We start from the raw sequence: 16,491 nt of genomic DNA on the forward strand, positions 1-16,491 counted from the left end.
ATTTTTGCGTCAGAATGCACATTTGAATGCTCTTCCACATAAAAAAAAACTATCCCACACAGATAAAGCATCACCGATCAGGGACACGAAGCCAGAGCAGTCCTTCTTGATGTGCCATCTTTTCCCAGGCAGGGCATTTCTGACATGGGGAAGAAGTGTGTGCAGCCCCCAGGAGAATAACAACAATTGACGGTCTAGTAAAAAGAGCAGTAAAATAATTCTATCTCATTCTTCCCTTACCTGTGTCCTGAAAGGGCAGTATGTATCAGTTACCACTGGCTTTGCTTGACTCCTTGGGTTAGAACTAAAAAGAACTTTATTGGGAACAGACAAACCGGGAGTAGGCTGCCTCTAAGACATGATTTGTTAATTGTGACAGCCTATTATCCAGTTAGATGAACGTATTCTGGAGCAAATCCATGTGGGAGAAGGTCCATGCTAATAAAAACAGGAATAAATGTCAAAACATGGTAAAGATATTGCAGAGTGTTTTGTCTGCTGCACAGTCCACACATCCACACCACCATAAAAGGGAATGGATACATTCGGGGTGATTGCTTTTTTTAAAAGGGTGGGGTAAGAATGACATGGGGCAAATGAGTGTAAATGGGAGAAATACAGTGGTACCTCCGGTTAAGAACTTAATTCGTTCTGGAGGTCCGTTCTTAACCTGAAACTGTTCTTAACCTGAAGAACCACTTTAGCTAATGGGGCCTGCTGCTGCTGCCATGCCGCCAGAGCACGATTTTTGTTCTCATCCTGAAGCAAAGTTCTTAACCCGAGGTACTATTTCTGGGTTAGCGGAGTCTGTAACCTGAAGCGTCTGTAACCCGAGGCACCACTGTACACAGAAACACAGCTGTGCAATATAAATGTGCATTGCCTTAAAAAAAGAGAAAAAGTGGCCATTCTGAAATCAGGCAAGCTTCTGATGGATCAAGTTAGAAATCCCATAAATCAGGAGTGGCTAACCTCTGGACCTCCAGATGTTGCTGTTCATCAGTTCCAGCCAGCATAGTCAATGGTCTGGGATGATGGGAGCTGGAGTCAAAGAACATCTGGAGGCACCTAGGTGAACCATCTCCAGTCTACCTGGACATTTTGACTTTGCCATGCAAAACCTAGCATTGTGTGCATGTGATGATGATGTATTGTGGCAATCTACTCTACACTCAAGCAACACATGCCAAAAGCACAACACGCAGCTAGGGCAGTATGGAAAACACAAAATCTCTATGCTGGTGTGATCGCTGCTCTGCAAAACAACCCGAAACTACAGAAGACATGGTAGTTCAAATGCAAACATCCAAAAATCAGTAAGGGGCTTCTCAGTAATCTCGCCCACCCTGTGGAACACCCTCCCATCAGATGTCAAGGAGATACAACCTTTAGGAGACATCTGAAGGCAGCCCTGTATAGGGAAGTTTTAAATGTTTAATGTTTCATTATGTTTTTTAATATGCTAGAAGTCACCCAGAGGGCAACCCAGTCAGATGGGCAGGGTATTATTATTATTATTATTATTATTATTATGCAAATGGAATTCCAAAAGCCTGGTTTTAGTGGTGGTTTGAAACTGCAAAATAAGAATGTTCATAATAATTCTCCATTTGTAAATCTTACACCATTTAAATTAGGAGTGGGGGAATTATATTTCTATTGGGGGGCCACATTACCTGATGAGAAATGTGTTGGGGGGCACATCAACAATGAGCAGGGCCAGGGTTAAAAGTGAGTGAGCTTGGAACCAAAGGGGGAAGGGCCAGAACTCAGCAGCAGAGCACCTGGTTTTTCATACAGGAGGTCCCTGGCATCATCTGGTGGGTCTGGGAGACCCCCATCCCTGAAAGCTGCTGCCATACAGGCAGAGACAGCATTGAGCTGGATGGAACAGTGGCTTGACTTGGTATAAATCAGCTTCCTAATGGGATATTCCCTTCTCTCCTTCTCTCTCTCTCTCTCTCTCTCTCTCTCTCCTCTTTTCCTGAATTTCTCCTCTTCTTGACTCTTGTACAAAATTAGGCCTTAGGCATATGCACCAAGGCACACCCTAATGCTTCAAAACACGTTAAGAGCAGTTTCAAACAACTCACAAACACAGAAATAAGGAGAATCCTAAAAAATATACATTTCAGGTTTCAGAAGCCAAGGTAAAGAGGTCTCACTCCTTACCACCACCGCTGCTTTAAAGATTTCCTCTCTCTAAAGTGTCCTTATCCTTCTCCAAACCTTTCCCCTGAGTCTGCTGATAGCTCCCTCTTGTGTAGCTGGGTGGTGCCATTTTGGCCCATAAGCCACGGAACTTCCCCCCCTCCTGAAGACGGGAATTATTAGTGCCTGCGATTCTATTGCCAGGGAAAGTTTAGGGAGTCGCTGACCTAGGGAACGCAGAAATCTGGCTTCTGTCCCGTGGCAAATTAGCTGGGTTGCGTTTATGCCAGTTCTGTTTGGGTGGCTTTTGACTAATTTGGGGTCCAAGCAGCAAAGAACAGGAACCTTCAATGCTTTGGCAGGGGACAACTTCCCTCGTTTAATGAGAACAGACCAAAATGAACAGTTAGTGCTCCTGAAAGAGTTGCAGCATGCTCAATAAAAAGGGTTCTGCAGAAGGGTGCGGTTACGAATGCCAGGGGTTTGCTGCCCCCACACTTGATGGAAGAAAGAAACAGGAGAGTCTAACGGAGAGACTACGTCCGTGGCTCTTTTGTCTGTGCCCCTGCCCACCCCGGTAGCCTGCCCTTGGAAGGCCCTTCTTTGCCCATAAGGAAATGTAGCGAGTCAGGCTAGAAAAGGTTCCCCAGCCCTGATCTAGCTAATGCATGGGGTCTCCATGGAGAACTGGGTTGGGGTAGAAATTTACTAAACAAACAAATAATCATTGCAAGCAAGGGGAGTAGCGGGACTTGCTCCCACTGCCCCCACCCCAAGATATTTATTGCACATTTTAATCACCAGGAAACAGTCAGTGAGAGAAAATGTCCAAGGGCCATACCCTCCAAGTGTCCCTACTTTCCAGGGACAGTCCTGGAATTACAAAAGCCATTTCGGCTTCTGATTTGATCCCGGAATGTCCCTGTTTCCCCTCCTAGTACTGCTGTTGCCAAACTCTCAGGGAGGAGGATGACATATCCTCCAACATTGCTCCAATTAAAATAGGAATGCCCATTACTATTATTACTTCTTCTACTACTACTACTATTTTATTTATACTCCACACATCTGACTAGGTTGCCCCAGCCACTCTGGGTAGCTTCCAACATATATAAAAACATAATTAAAAAGTAACCATTAAAAAATCTTTCTTATACAGCACTGCCTTCAGATGTCTTCTAAAGGTTGTATAGTTACTTATCGCCTTGGTTCGGGGGGGGGGGTGTCACATAACTCCACACCCTCCAATGAAAATAGGGACCTCCTACTATACCCTCCATTATTTCTCGGATGAAAATAGGGGCATTCTAAGGAAAAATGAGACATTACAGGATCAGATCAGAAACTGGGACAGCTTCTGTAAGTCTGGGACTGCCGCTGGAAAACGGGCACCTGGAGAGCTTGGGATGAGCCGACTGCTGTGAGGGAGCACCCTGCTGCCTCTCCATGGCCTCCAGTGCCGGCCTCCTTCCTTGGGCAGCTTGTAGTGGCTGCTGGAGATCAGGTGAGAAGGAGAAGAGGCTGTAGCAGCTGAGGGCCAGCCCTGCTTGACACACCAGCTCCGAGGGGCATGCAGAGGCCAAGGCCACCCTGGGTGGGAAGAAGCGGGGAGCAGAGCAGAGCAAAAGGAGTCTTGATAAAATAAAATAAAAATTAAATGCTTTGTGCGTCTGTTTCTAATCTTGCCCTTTCCTGAAATTCATTTATTGGGTCCCCCCCCTTTTTTGTAATTTTTTTTGCCTCAACTAGGGCCAGGGCCTTTTCAGTACTGGCCCCGACTTGGTGGAACGCTCTGTCACAAGAGACTAGGGCCCTGCAGGACTTGGCATCCTTCCGCAGGGCCTGCACGACAGAGCTGATCCACCAGGCCTTTGGCCAGGGCACAGCCTGACCTCCTCCTTTGGTGATCCTCGTAGAACTCTGGCCCAGTGGTTGCCATTTGATTTTGAATTGATTTTAGAATATTGATTTTAGAATGCTGTCTTATTTTTATTGCTGTTAGCCGCTCTGAGCCCAGCTCCAGCTGGGGAGGGTGGGAAATAAATTATTATTATTATTATTATTATTATTATTATTATTATTATTATTATTTTACCAAAGAATAAAATAAAATTAGGATTGAGGGGTTTTCTCAGGACGGTGGAGAGTATGTGCGCTGTGCTCCGTTGGTGTGGTGGTGGCGCTCACCATTCTTCTGTCAGGAAATGCTCTGCAGTGGAGAAGGGGGAGAGAGAACCCCAAAATGAGGGGTTGAGGAGGGTCAGTTGGAGGAGTGAGAAATGTCCCTATTTTCACCTGAGGAATGTTGGAGGGTATGCCAGTATGCAGTGAAGGCACTGCACCCTAGAACTATTGCCAGCACTGGATTTTACTCTTTTTTGCAAAAGCATTCCTAGCATTATGAAGAATGGCCTGGCAACAACCCAGGTAACAACCCAGAGAGAGAGAGAGAGAGAACCTGCTAAATAAACTTGCTTGTTTACGCTTTGGATTATGGTCTTGCTTATTAGCCAGAAAGTTAACCCCAAGGCAGTTATTGTTCCTACTAAGGGGGAAAGCTCCAGAAAGTTAACCTCCCTTCATATGAACTCAGGGCATTGATCATGTTTTCACACTGAGTGGCCTTGCTGTCAAACTAAAGGAAAACAAGCCAACAAGGAAGACTGGACAGAGCTATGCTTTTTGTGCAATCTGCTTCTGTTATTAAAAGCTAAATTAAAAGATAAGTTCAGTTTCACTCTGTGGTGTTATATGGTTTGACATCTACCTCTGTTATCAATACTTTGCTCCCTATGAGGTTGGTTGGGTTGCAAGGCAGTGACTGGCTCACTTCATGCTGAGAAGGGGTTTGAACACTGGTCTCCCAGGCCCTAGTCCAACACATTAACCCCTGCATCACACTGGCTCCCCTAAATCTGCACCTATACATTTAATTATAATAGGTGAGTGAGTTTGTAGCCTTAAGTACCTGTAAAATGTCCATTCAGTTTCGTGCAAATAAAAGTTGAATACATGCTTACTTCTTCCTTTATTTCAGTGGGACTTAGAACTCATTTTTGTTGGATCACACCCCACTGTTTGTTACACATGATAACAGGTAACCAAGAACTTTGCAAAAAATATTATCTTTATTTTTAAAGACAATTCTGTTAGAGGTGTTGTCACTTTTAGGGATACACAGTATATAAAAGTGAGTTTCATGCCGCTAGCTTCTAAACTCTTTCTCTCTACCCAAAGCAGCCACAGGTGCTAGAATTTAAAACAGAAGGTCAGTATAGAGGGGAAGGTGTTATTTCCCCCACTAAAAATCCCCTAGAAGCTGATCTTTGCTCCATGAAATATAAGAACCCCACTGGCCTCTCCAGTCTTACACTTTAGATTGTAGCATTCATCGCTGGATTTTGTAGAGCAAATAAACAAACAACCTACAACATGCAAAGGACAAGCTCCACGTTGTGTGTGGTTTGGCCCCTAGATACCAATTTTCCTGGAAAGTAAACTAAAGGGAAGGCTGGTCCTTGGAAAGCATGCGATGCCAGACACACCGATAAGGAAGCAAGTCAACATTTTGTCACGACACTCAGTTGATTTCAAGGAAGACAGGAAAATGTTCTGTATCACCTGAAAGCCAGCTGGGATCCTGGCTTCTTGAGGTTTCATAAGCAATGGCATCCATTTCATGGATCTGATGAAGTAGGTAATGGTGGGCCACACAACAACAACAACGAAAAGGGAGGGAGCTAATGTCACAATAAACCTTCTCTTTTGCACATTCTTCAATATGTCCTGAGCACTTGCAGAAAAGGAGGATTTCTGTTCAGCTGTCATTTAAAGTGAACCCGTCTAATTCACTTTCGAAAGCAATGTCTGAACCAAAGCCGTCCTTCAAAATTTACACTGCTCCAGTTTTTACAATGTGGTTCTCCAGCCTACTGATGGGCACAAAAATTAATACATATATATTGGCATATATTGGTGAAAAGAACAGATGACAATGCTGGGGAAATCTGCTTTGCAAAAATGTCTGTGCTAGGCAAAATGTGGATATTGGGAGAAATTTGCACTTAGAATGCTGATGAGTGTTTGTAAGGACTTGAAAGTAAGTAAATCCAAAACTGATGTGGAAATGTTGGTAAATGAATTTAGGATTGGAAAAATGGAAAAGTTGCAGCTGTTTCCACTCACGGCTGTATCTAATGCTGCAGCTCTGTTGATGCAACAGACTTCCCTGCATGCCATGGAGCTTCTTCTTAGGCTCCTGTCCTCCAGCCCCACTGTGGTGCAGTTTCTGAGGGTACGTGGAGAAAGGGGAGGAAACAGAAGTCCTGTTACACCTGCAGAACCACACACATGGAGCACTGGAGCCAACCCCCAGTTTCTAGAGCCCCAGGACAGGGGAATGAAACCTGAAGAATGACAACTTTACCAGTTCGTGTCAATGTAAAGTGCCCCCCGCCCTGCAAAGACACCCTCCAAAGGTAAGAGAGTGAGAGGGTGATTTACAGGTGCCACATCCAAAGCATGACTTTGGTCTTCTTGTTTCTAAATCCCAATGTGCTGCTTGGGTTTTGCACCATAAATAACCCCATGGGGGAAGCAGAGGATTACAGGTTGGCAAGTTGTACTACAGAATTAAGACCGAGTTGTTTATAACGTGAAAGAAAATTTCCTGGGTCATTAATATGTGGTGGAATTCATGGCATCTGGGCTGTGCTGGAGGAAGGGGAGACCAAATGTGAAGCCTTTGGGGGCTGGATTTGGTCCCAAGACCTCCTGTTGCCACCACTACATGAAAGTGCATTTGGCGATATTTTACTGTATGCTGGAATTGGAGATGACTGACCATGTTATATGTACGTGTACGTGTATTTATTTATTCATTGTTGTTAGGTACCTTGATCTTCTACAACAAAGTGGGAGCTAACTTAAGGAAAACATTGGCAAAATGGATGAATTAAAACATTAACTCAGCAGCCCAATCTTAGCCTAATATATGTTGATTTTGGTGGAATTTTTCCCACTGCTTGTTTGTTTGCTTGTTTATTAATTTATTTTTACTCCACATTCCTGTCCAGACATGGGGAAAAAAAAGGTAAAAAGAAAAGACATGGCAGATAAGAATCAGTTATCTAATTTGCACATCTCAAAACAATATGTGAACAGAAACATTGCTATCTTTTGAAATACACACTTCTCAGAATATTGAAATGAAGCTCTTCAGCCAAGTAATTTATGCAAAAAGTATTACCCCACTCACCTGACTGGGTTGCCCCAGCCACTCTGGGCGGCTTTCAATAGATAAAAGAACACAATAAAACATCAAAGATTAAAAATGTCTCTATACACGGCTGCCTTCAGATGTCATCTATAAGTCATATCATTATTTATCTACCTGACATCTGAGGGGAGGGCGTACCATTGCCGAGAAGGCCCTCTGCCTGGTTCCCTGTAACTTCACTTCTTGCAGTGAGGGATCCATCAGAAGGCCCTCGGAGCTGGACCTCAATGTCCAGGCTGAACAATGGGGGGTGGATGTAAGAGTGAAAACAGCACACAAAAACACATTACAGTAGGGGCGAATCACTTCACAAAAATGTGTATATGAGGAGAAAGTAACACTAAAATTCAGATGAAATCTCATGAGGACTTTCATTATTACAGTATTGCAAACTGATGTGGAAACATGGAGAACTGAAGTTAAAAGTTGGGAAAATGAGAAACAAAAATTGGCACACACCCCTATCCATATCCCATTTGCCCTCCTCTGGTCAGGTGCAGTTGGCCATTGTCCTTCTTAACATGTTACCCCTCTTCTGCTTCTTGGAATAAGGATGCCAGGAACCAAGATTCCACGTACAGGATGGTTCCAAAAGCAAGACCAGGTCACGGTTCAGATCGAGCTTAGCAGAGTCAACAAGAGAGGCAAAATCCAGTCACAGGCCAGGGCCAAACACACAGGGAAGTTAGACACGCCACACAGGACCTCAGCCAGCCAAGAACCTGGAATACAGACTCTGTTTGATCATCTTTCCCAGGGGACTGAAAGTTTTTATCCAGAAGACTGATAAGCCCCTCTCTAGGCACAGCTGGTAGTCATCACAGCTACCTGAGAAGTCAGGACAACTTGTGAGGAAGCAGTGCCTGGCAAGTAGCCGATTACTTTTGGATTTCTTTCGCCCTACCTGGTTCTTCACCTCCATGCCTTGGCACACTCTTGGGCTTAGAGCTGGCTCAGCTTCTACCTTTTCCACACGTTAGTCACTTAGTGACTTACAACCAAAGTGGTGGCAGCTGAGGTGACAATGGCTGAGATGCTGTAAGGCCTGCCTGTTCAACCCCCCTGCTGTCTGACTCCACCTGTACCTTCATCTGGTAGCCTTCAGGGAGTGGCAGGTCCTCTTCTGATGGACTCCTCTAGGTGGGGAGGTATGACAGCACCCAGAATTAGAAAGAGTACTCCAGATGCGCTTATCAGTTTGTTGAAGGAATTTTATATACCACTCTTTTACCCCAATGTGGTTTACGGTGCAAATCAAAATAAAGGAATGGCAATAATAGGTCCAATAAAAGAATGAAAACAAACAAATGAATAATGCAACTAAATGCAAATTACAACATCTGTGGAAGTTCAATTCCACTGTTTAAAGTACAGCAGCCTTTCAACACCTAGAATACAAACCATTAAGGAATAGAAACACCTTAACCAGATGCCTAAAAGTTTGCTCACTTGCTTTTTAAATTATTTTATTAATTACATTTATTGGTCACCTCATAAAGTAAGTGTCTAGGTGACAAACAGCTATATATTTTGGGAAGTTGCTGTGAATTTGCACACTTCTTTTTACACACTTCAATTATCATTGCTACTAAGGCGAAAAGCTTTAGAAAGTGAATGTCCCTTCACATGAATTCAGGGCATGGATATTTCTCTGAGGGTGGGACACCCTGAGAGAGAGGAATACCAGCCATGACCTCACCACCAGGAGATGTTGAACATGAAGACATGAATTGGGGTTTGCGCTGAAGACTTTTGCAAGCAATTAGGCTCATGTGAGAGATGTTTCTTGCATACACAGAGTCATAGAATCATAGAGTTTGAAGGGACCACAAGTGTCATCTAGTCCAAACCCCCTGCAAAGCAGGAATCTTTTGCCCAACGTTCGGCTCAAACCCACAACCCTGGGATTAAGAGTTTCTTGCTCTTCTGACTGAGTTAAAAAGGTAAAGGTAAAGGGACCCCTGACCATTAGGTCCAGTCGTGGCCAACTCTGGGATTGCGGCACTCATCTTGCTTTATTGGTCGAGGGAGCTGGCGTACGGCTTCTGGGTCATGTGGCCAGCATGACTAAGCCGCTTCTGGTGAACCAGAGCAGCGCAGGGAATCGCCGTTTACCTTCCCGCCAGAGCGGTACCTATTTATCTACTTGCACTTTGACTTTCGAACTGCTAGGTTGGCAGGAGCTGGGACCGAGCAACGGGAGCTCACCCCGTCGTGGGGATTCAAACCGCTGACCTTCTGATCGGCAAGTCCTAGGCTCTGTGGTTTAACCCACAGCGCCACCCGTGTCCCATTCTGACTGAGTTACCTCATAACAAATCAGACTATGGGTCCATCCCTAGCCTAGCATTGTACGGCAACGGATACTTTCTAAAGATCTTTTAAGCAGAGACAGCAGATTGACCTTCTGCATAGAAAGCAGGCACCCTACCATTAAGCTATGACCCACAGCTTTAAGTTTTGCCGCAGCTGAAGGAAAACACAGCATTGTATGGAAGAGAACATCAGCACTGCTGAGAAGTCAGCCCTGGACTGGCGCTGCAATCTCAGCCCTCTCTCTCTCTCTCTGTAGGAGAATTTGGAAACCTCTCGCTTTGCTTCTCAGCGGCAGCGGCAGCAGTTGTGAAATCTCAGGAGGAGGATGGGGCCACCCAGAGTGCGTCAGTTTATCAGCTGGACAGCTGTGATGTGTCTGCAGATGCCAAAGCATAAGCTTGCTGGCAGGAAAGGCAGAGATTGTGGCCAGCACATACAGAAGAGGCTCCTGAGTTTCTGTTACACTTAAAGTCAGAGCCAGCTTTCGGACCTGCTCATAATCATATTGAACCACCCCAGTGGCACACACAAAAGCTGACTTAGTTGAAAGGGCCGCAGCAGGGTTTTGTTTAGGTGGGTGTATCTGAACAGCAGTGTGCAGATGGCGGGGAAGCTACCATGCTTGTTCTCGGACATAGGATATGCTCTCAGAAACAAGTCAGTTGGGTTGGGTTGACCCTATGCTGAGGCGAAACACAGATCAGGAGTTAGAAACATAGGAACGGAGGAAACTGCTTTATACACTGGTACCTCAGGTTAAGTACTTAATTCGTTCCGGAGGTCCGTTCTTAACCTGAAACTGTTCTTAACCTGAAGCACCACTTTAGCTAATGGGGCCTCCTGCTGCCACTGTGCCGCCAGAGCATGATTTCTGTTCTCATCCTGAAGCAAAGTTCTTAACCCGAGGTGCTATTTCTGGGTTAGCGGAGTCTGTAACCTGAAGCGTATGTAACCTGAAGCATATGTAACCCGAGGTACCACTGTACTGGGTTAGACCATTGACCTCAGTATTGTCCACACTGACTAGAAAAAGCTCTCCAGGGTTTCAGACAGGAGTCTCTCCTAGACTACCTTGCCTGGAGATGCCAGGGAATGAATCTGGGACCTTTTGCATGCAAATGCTCTACCATGGAGTCATTCCCCAAACTTAGATATGACAGCAGCTTCTTTCCTGTTAGGACAACCGGTACACCAGTCCTGATCCTACAGCTATGGAGATGGGAGAGAAGAAAGTTATCCTTGCAAGAAGGTATCCTTCCTAGAATGGAGGAAGCCCATTTGCCAGCAAAACAGAAAATGCATGCCCCCCCCCCACATTCCTCAGGTGAAAATAGGGGCATTTCTCATTCCTCACCCCCCCACCTGACCCTCCTTGACACCCCCATTTTTCCCCTCCCCACCACATACCATTTCCTCCACCACCACACCAGCACACACCCCCTCCACCACCCCGAGAAAAACCCTTAATCCCATCTTTATTTTACTTTGTTCTTTGGTAGATTTACAAGAAGGAAAACACACACCAGTAAATGAATTTCAGAAAAGGGCAAGATTAGACATGGATGCACAAAGCATTTTTTAAATAATAAAAAATCAAGACTGCTTATGCTCTGCTCCGCTCCCCTTTTCTTCCCACCCAGGGCAGCCCTGCCCTCTGCCTGCACCTCAGAGCTGGAATGAGCTGAATTCTCCCCTGACTTATACTTAAATCTGAGTTGAAGAAGAAATTTGGGGTCATGGTTCTCAACTTGTATTTGAGGATGAGCATTATGGTCACGTACTTGTTTTCTGAATCCAGGAAATACAAACCTCTGCTCTTTGGATACCATGGACAATTGATTTACACATTGTCACATTGGGGCTGTTTTCTTTTACACACCCTTTTCTTCTTCTTCTTCTTGTTAGATCTAAATCCTACCAGTTTTGGGTTTTTTGATTTCTTCAAAATCTATGCTTGCCTGTCTGACTCTACTGCCGGTGATTTCTCACACTGGTAGCTGGTGCCCACTGGGATTGGCAGAGGAGAAGGCAGGGAGCCCAACAGTTGTTGTTGTTTAGTTGTTTAGTCGTGTCTGACTCTTTGTGACCCCACAGACCAGAGCACGCCAGGCACTCCTGTCTTCCACTGCCTCCCGCAGCTTGGTCAAACTCATGTTCATAGCTTCGAGAACACTGTCCAACCATCTCTTTCCTCTGTTGTCCCCTTCTCCTTGTGCCCTCAATTTTTCCCAACATCAGGGTCTTTTCCAGGGAGTCTTCTCTTCTCATGAGGTGGCCAAAGTATTGGAGCCTCAGCTTCAGGACCTGTCCTTCCAGTGAGCACTCAGGGCTGATTTCCTTCAGAATGGATGCGTTTGATCTTCTTGCAGTCCATGGGACTCTCAAGAGTCTCCTCCAGCACCATAATTCAAAAGCATCAATTCTTCGGCGATCAGCCTTCTTTATGGTCCAGCTCTCACTTCCATACATCACTACTGGGAAAACCATGGCTTTAACTATACGGACCTTTGTTGGCAAGGTGACGTCTCTACTTCTCAAGATGCTGCCTAGGCCTGTCATTGCCCTTCTCCCAAGAAGCAGGCGTCTTTTAATTTCGTGGCTGCTGTCACCATCTGCAGTGATCATGGAGCCCAAGAAAGTAAAATCTCTCACTGCCTCCATTTCTTCTCCACGTGGATCACGTTTGGTCAAAACTCTCCACACATCTTGTGTGCCCTGCTCGGCGTAGTTCATAGCTTCTCTGAGTTCTTCAAGCCCCTTCGCCACGGCAAGGCAGTGATCCATGAAGGGGTATCAATTGCTAATAAGCTGCAAAAGCCTCCCAAACATTTATCTGCACAAAATAATAAGGAATGTACACAGGGCACACGAATACAGTGTTCCAAAAGATGAACAGTATTCCAAAAGATACTGCGCTCACCAGAGAACTAGAATTAGCATCTGCAGTGATCATGGAGCCCAAGAAAGCAAAATCTCTCACTGCCTCCCTTTGTGGTGCCAAAGCCAATGAGTGCCAGAATCAACTGATTCTGGTTTTGCCCCTATTCTTCTCCTCCCTGGTGAGTTCTGGAAGGGAAGCACTAAAGAGGAGGAAGCTGAAGGGCAAGGCCATCCACTGCAGGCTGGTGGGGGCTGGGTAATGGCGGACTCAAGTTGGTGGGGCAGAGGCCGATTCACCATAAAGGACCAGCCTCCATTGATCTCTCATTTATAGAGTTTTCATTGCAAGCATTTCTTCCTACTGCATCTTCCCGCTTCAGTCAATTCAGAAGAATCTGTTAAACTCATTGTACACATTATTTGGACATTTATGCTATTTTAGAACAGAAAGAGAATCCCAGAAGCTGTCTAAATCAGTCCTTAAAAAAAAAAAGCACATCGAATCACATCTCTTATCCCTGTATTCCTTTCCTTGCTTATCTTTAAGTCAATGTGGGAAGTGATAATGGGCTGGTGAACAGACATAAGGAGGAGGAGTGATTTGATGGTGGAGAAAGATGACTTTAGCAGAGGCTTTCCAAAGTATTTGCAATAGCAACTAATTATAAATCCAAACATTGGCACAAAACCACGTAAACAGAGACTGCTGTAAGTACATTGAAATGTACTTTATTCGACGGCATTTAAATTCTGGTGAAAACCACATTGGCATTCTTAAATGCCCCCTTTGTTATTGAAACTCCCTTGGACGTTAAGTTTGAACTTTACATCGTCTGGAGATGACCTTACGTCATCTGAAGCAGCTTAATTTAATTTTCATAACCTATTTGTGGTGGGAATCTTGTGTGCCTTGATTTTTCAACCTCAGCAATGTCGGTGTTGTTGTTGCGCAGGTTTTAATTTACAAGAAATCCAGAAGCTTCGAGGAGCATATGATTGAGAAATGGCCAAATTTCCACATGCATATGGTGGTCATACAGGTCACATTATGCTCATACAGATCATAAGCTGCCGATGAATAGGAATGGTAGCAAGTGGGGAAGAAGACAGGGGTCTGAAATGAGGGTGCAGGTGAGGCTCTGGACACAGGTGGAGATCCCAATGGATGGAGAGACTTTGGGAACCAAAATGGTCAAGGGACTGGGATAACTCGCCTATGAGGAAATCTATTTGTAGGGTTTTTGTTTAGGAAAAAAAAGTCAAGTAATTGGAGACATGCTAGAAATGTACAAAAAGTTCTTCTCCACCTCTCAGAACATTAGAATCTGGGGACATAAAATGATGATGAATGTTGGAAGATTCAGGGCAGACAAAAGAAAGTATTTCTACGTGTACATAAGCTATGGCATTTGCCCCCACAAGACTACAAACTCAAGCTGCCTTAAAAGCAGATTGGACAAATATCAATGGCTGCTATCCATGTTGGCTATGCTCTGCCTCCACTATAGAGGAAATCTGCCCCTGAATGGGAATCGTAGATGGGGAGAGAGATGCCAACTCAAGGCCTGCTTGCTGACCAGTGTGAAAGCAGGATGCTAGACTAGTAGATAAGCCTTTGGTCTGATCTAGCAAGGCTCTTACGTTCCTATGAACCAAAGCCTTCAGGTGGCACCAAGGCTGTAGCCATTGTGGGGCTCACCTGAAGTACTGAATCACCCCACCTACCCCCACCCCCAAATCCAGGCCCTTCAGTTTGTGACACATGATAGCTTCTATATGGAGAATGAAGGTTCATTTTTTAAACAGGTAGAATTCTGTTTAAAATGAAGTCCTCCAAGTCATACCTCAGTAGTTGAGCCCATGTTCTGCATGCAGAGGCCCCCAACGTCAATCCCTGGTGCCCCAAGTTAGAAGGATCAGGTAGCAGGTGATGGGAAAAACCTCTGGAGCCTAAGACCTTGGATAGCTACTTCCAGTCCAAGTAAACATTCTGGACTAGATGAATGGATAGTCTGACAAATTGTATACAAACTGTCTGGCAGTTCAGCTTATATCACTCCAAACTCTTGATTTGCACAAGTCTCCCCATTCAAGATCTCCCCTTCCCTACCATCAATCATGCTTACATGATCTTTAATAAATCCTCTTGTACTTACTTTTGTTGTAAACATGAAAGAGTAATTGAAAGACATCAATGGAAGCTTAGGGAAGTTATTTATTTAAGAAAGGTGTTGAGTCTAAGTAGATAATCAGCTTTTGCACTTAAATCACATTTCTTTGCTCAACTTGCATGTGTCTGAGCTAGCAGTTCAAAAGCACTGAAATACACATAAATAGGGGCTTGAGCACAGGGTTCTAAGTTTCTCTTGAATGGGAGTAAATTATTAGTTTTCCATTAATTTTTTAAAAGTCTCGCTGGAAGGCAGCTCCACTCAGTCAGGAAGACTGCAAAACACCTTGAGCTATCATCAAAGTTCTTCAGCCAGCTGAAATGCAACTTTATAATTAAAAATGCAGATAATGCCACAGAGAACTGTTGCCAATTAAAGTAGGAATCCTATCAAGCAACCTCATCAACAAAAAGTGAGGAAAGTATCCAATCTCAATGCAAAAGCCTTCCATCACACTTCACAAAGGAAACAGGGCCTGGCATATACACTCTGGCATAGCTCAGTTGGTAGAGCATGAGACTCTTAATCTCAGAGTCGGGGGTTCGAATCTCACGTTGACACCAAACCACATAAACAGAGACAGCTGTAAGGATGCTGTACTTTGCCTGACGACATTTAAATTCTGGTGAAAACCACATTGGCACCGACTGAGTTTTCAGAATGGCGTATGCTGAAGGAGTCTTACCCCCCACCAAACATCCTATATGATATAGCTCAGTCAGTGGAGCATGAGACGCTTAATCTCAAGGTAGTAGGTTTGAGCCCCGTGTTGGGCAAAGGATTCCTGCATTGTAGGGGGTTGGCGTAGAAGACCCTTGGGATCCCTACAATTCTATGATTCCATGATCAGCAGCCTATGTGTATGGGGTTGAGTCCATCAACATTTACTCAGAGTAGACCCATTGACTTTAATGGACCTAAGTTTGACATGGCCATTAATATCAATGGGTCTGCTCTGAGTAAAGATTAAATACAATCCACAGAAGAGAAACCTGAGCCCCATCTACCCTGCCTATTGCTGCTACAGCAGCAACAGCTGGTGAAAAAGGCATTCTCAAGGTTATGTAGATTGAATCCCCTGCATACTTTATAGTCTGCAAAGAGTAAGTGCCAAATTCCACCCAATGTTTCACCTACATTGCCAATTCCATTGAAGACGGGGGGGGGGGAGCCCTCCAGAAAGGACCAGAGCTTCTTTAGAGATGCAATGCTGTTCTCCCCAGTGCAACACACACTATAATTTAAGGCAGTGTCATCAGCAAGAGAGGGCCAGAAACTTCACCCACCAGGACCGAATTACAAACCTAACCCTTCCTGTAACAACGCTTTTTGTGGACAGCTGCCCAAAAGGCCGGGAAAAGGAGCCCGTATTAAATGTCACACAAATCAGCCACACATGTATATAATTTTTAACATTTCACATTAATTTCAGCTTAAAACATTATCCTTCTTGAAGGTGTTGCCGGTCATAGCCTTCGGGCGAGAGTTCAACGCAAGGACAAGGCTTCCCGGCAGTTATCTTGTTTCTGTTCATTGCCGTGTTCATCAGCGGCAACCAATCTGTGTTCTTTACTAGGACTGAAATGATTGCGTGTGAGGGGGGTATCAAAATTATTTCCCTTAACTTAAATTTGCTTCAGCTCATAGGAACACTGGAAGCCTGGGAAGCTGCCCTCTTCTGAGGCCACATCCACA

The sequence above is a fragment of the Podarcis muralis genome, chromosome 10, assembly GCF_964188315.1.
Source record: "Podarcis muralis chromosome 10, rPodMur119.hap1.1, whole genome shotgun sequence".
Classification (NCBI taxonomy): domain Eukaryota; kingdom Metazoa; phylum Chordata; class Lepidosauria; order Squamata; family Lacertidae; genus Podarcis; species Podarcis muralis.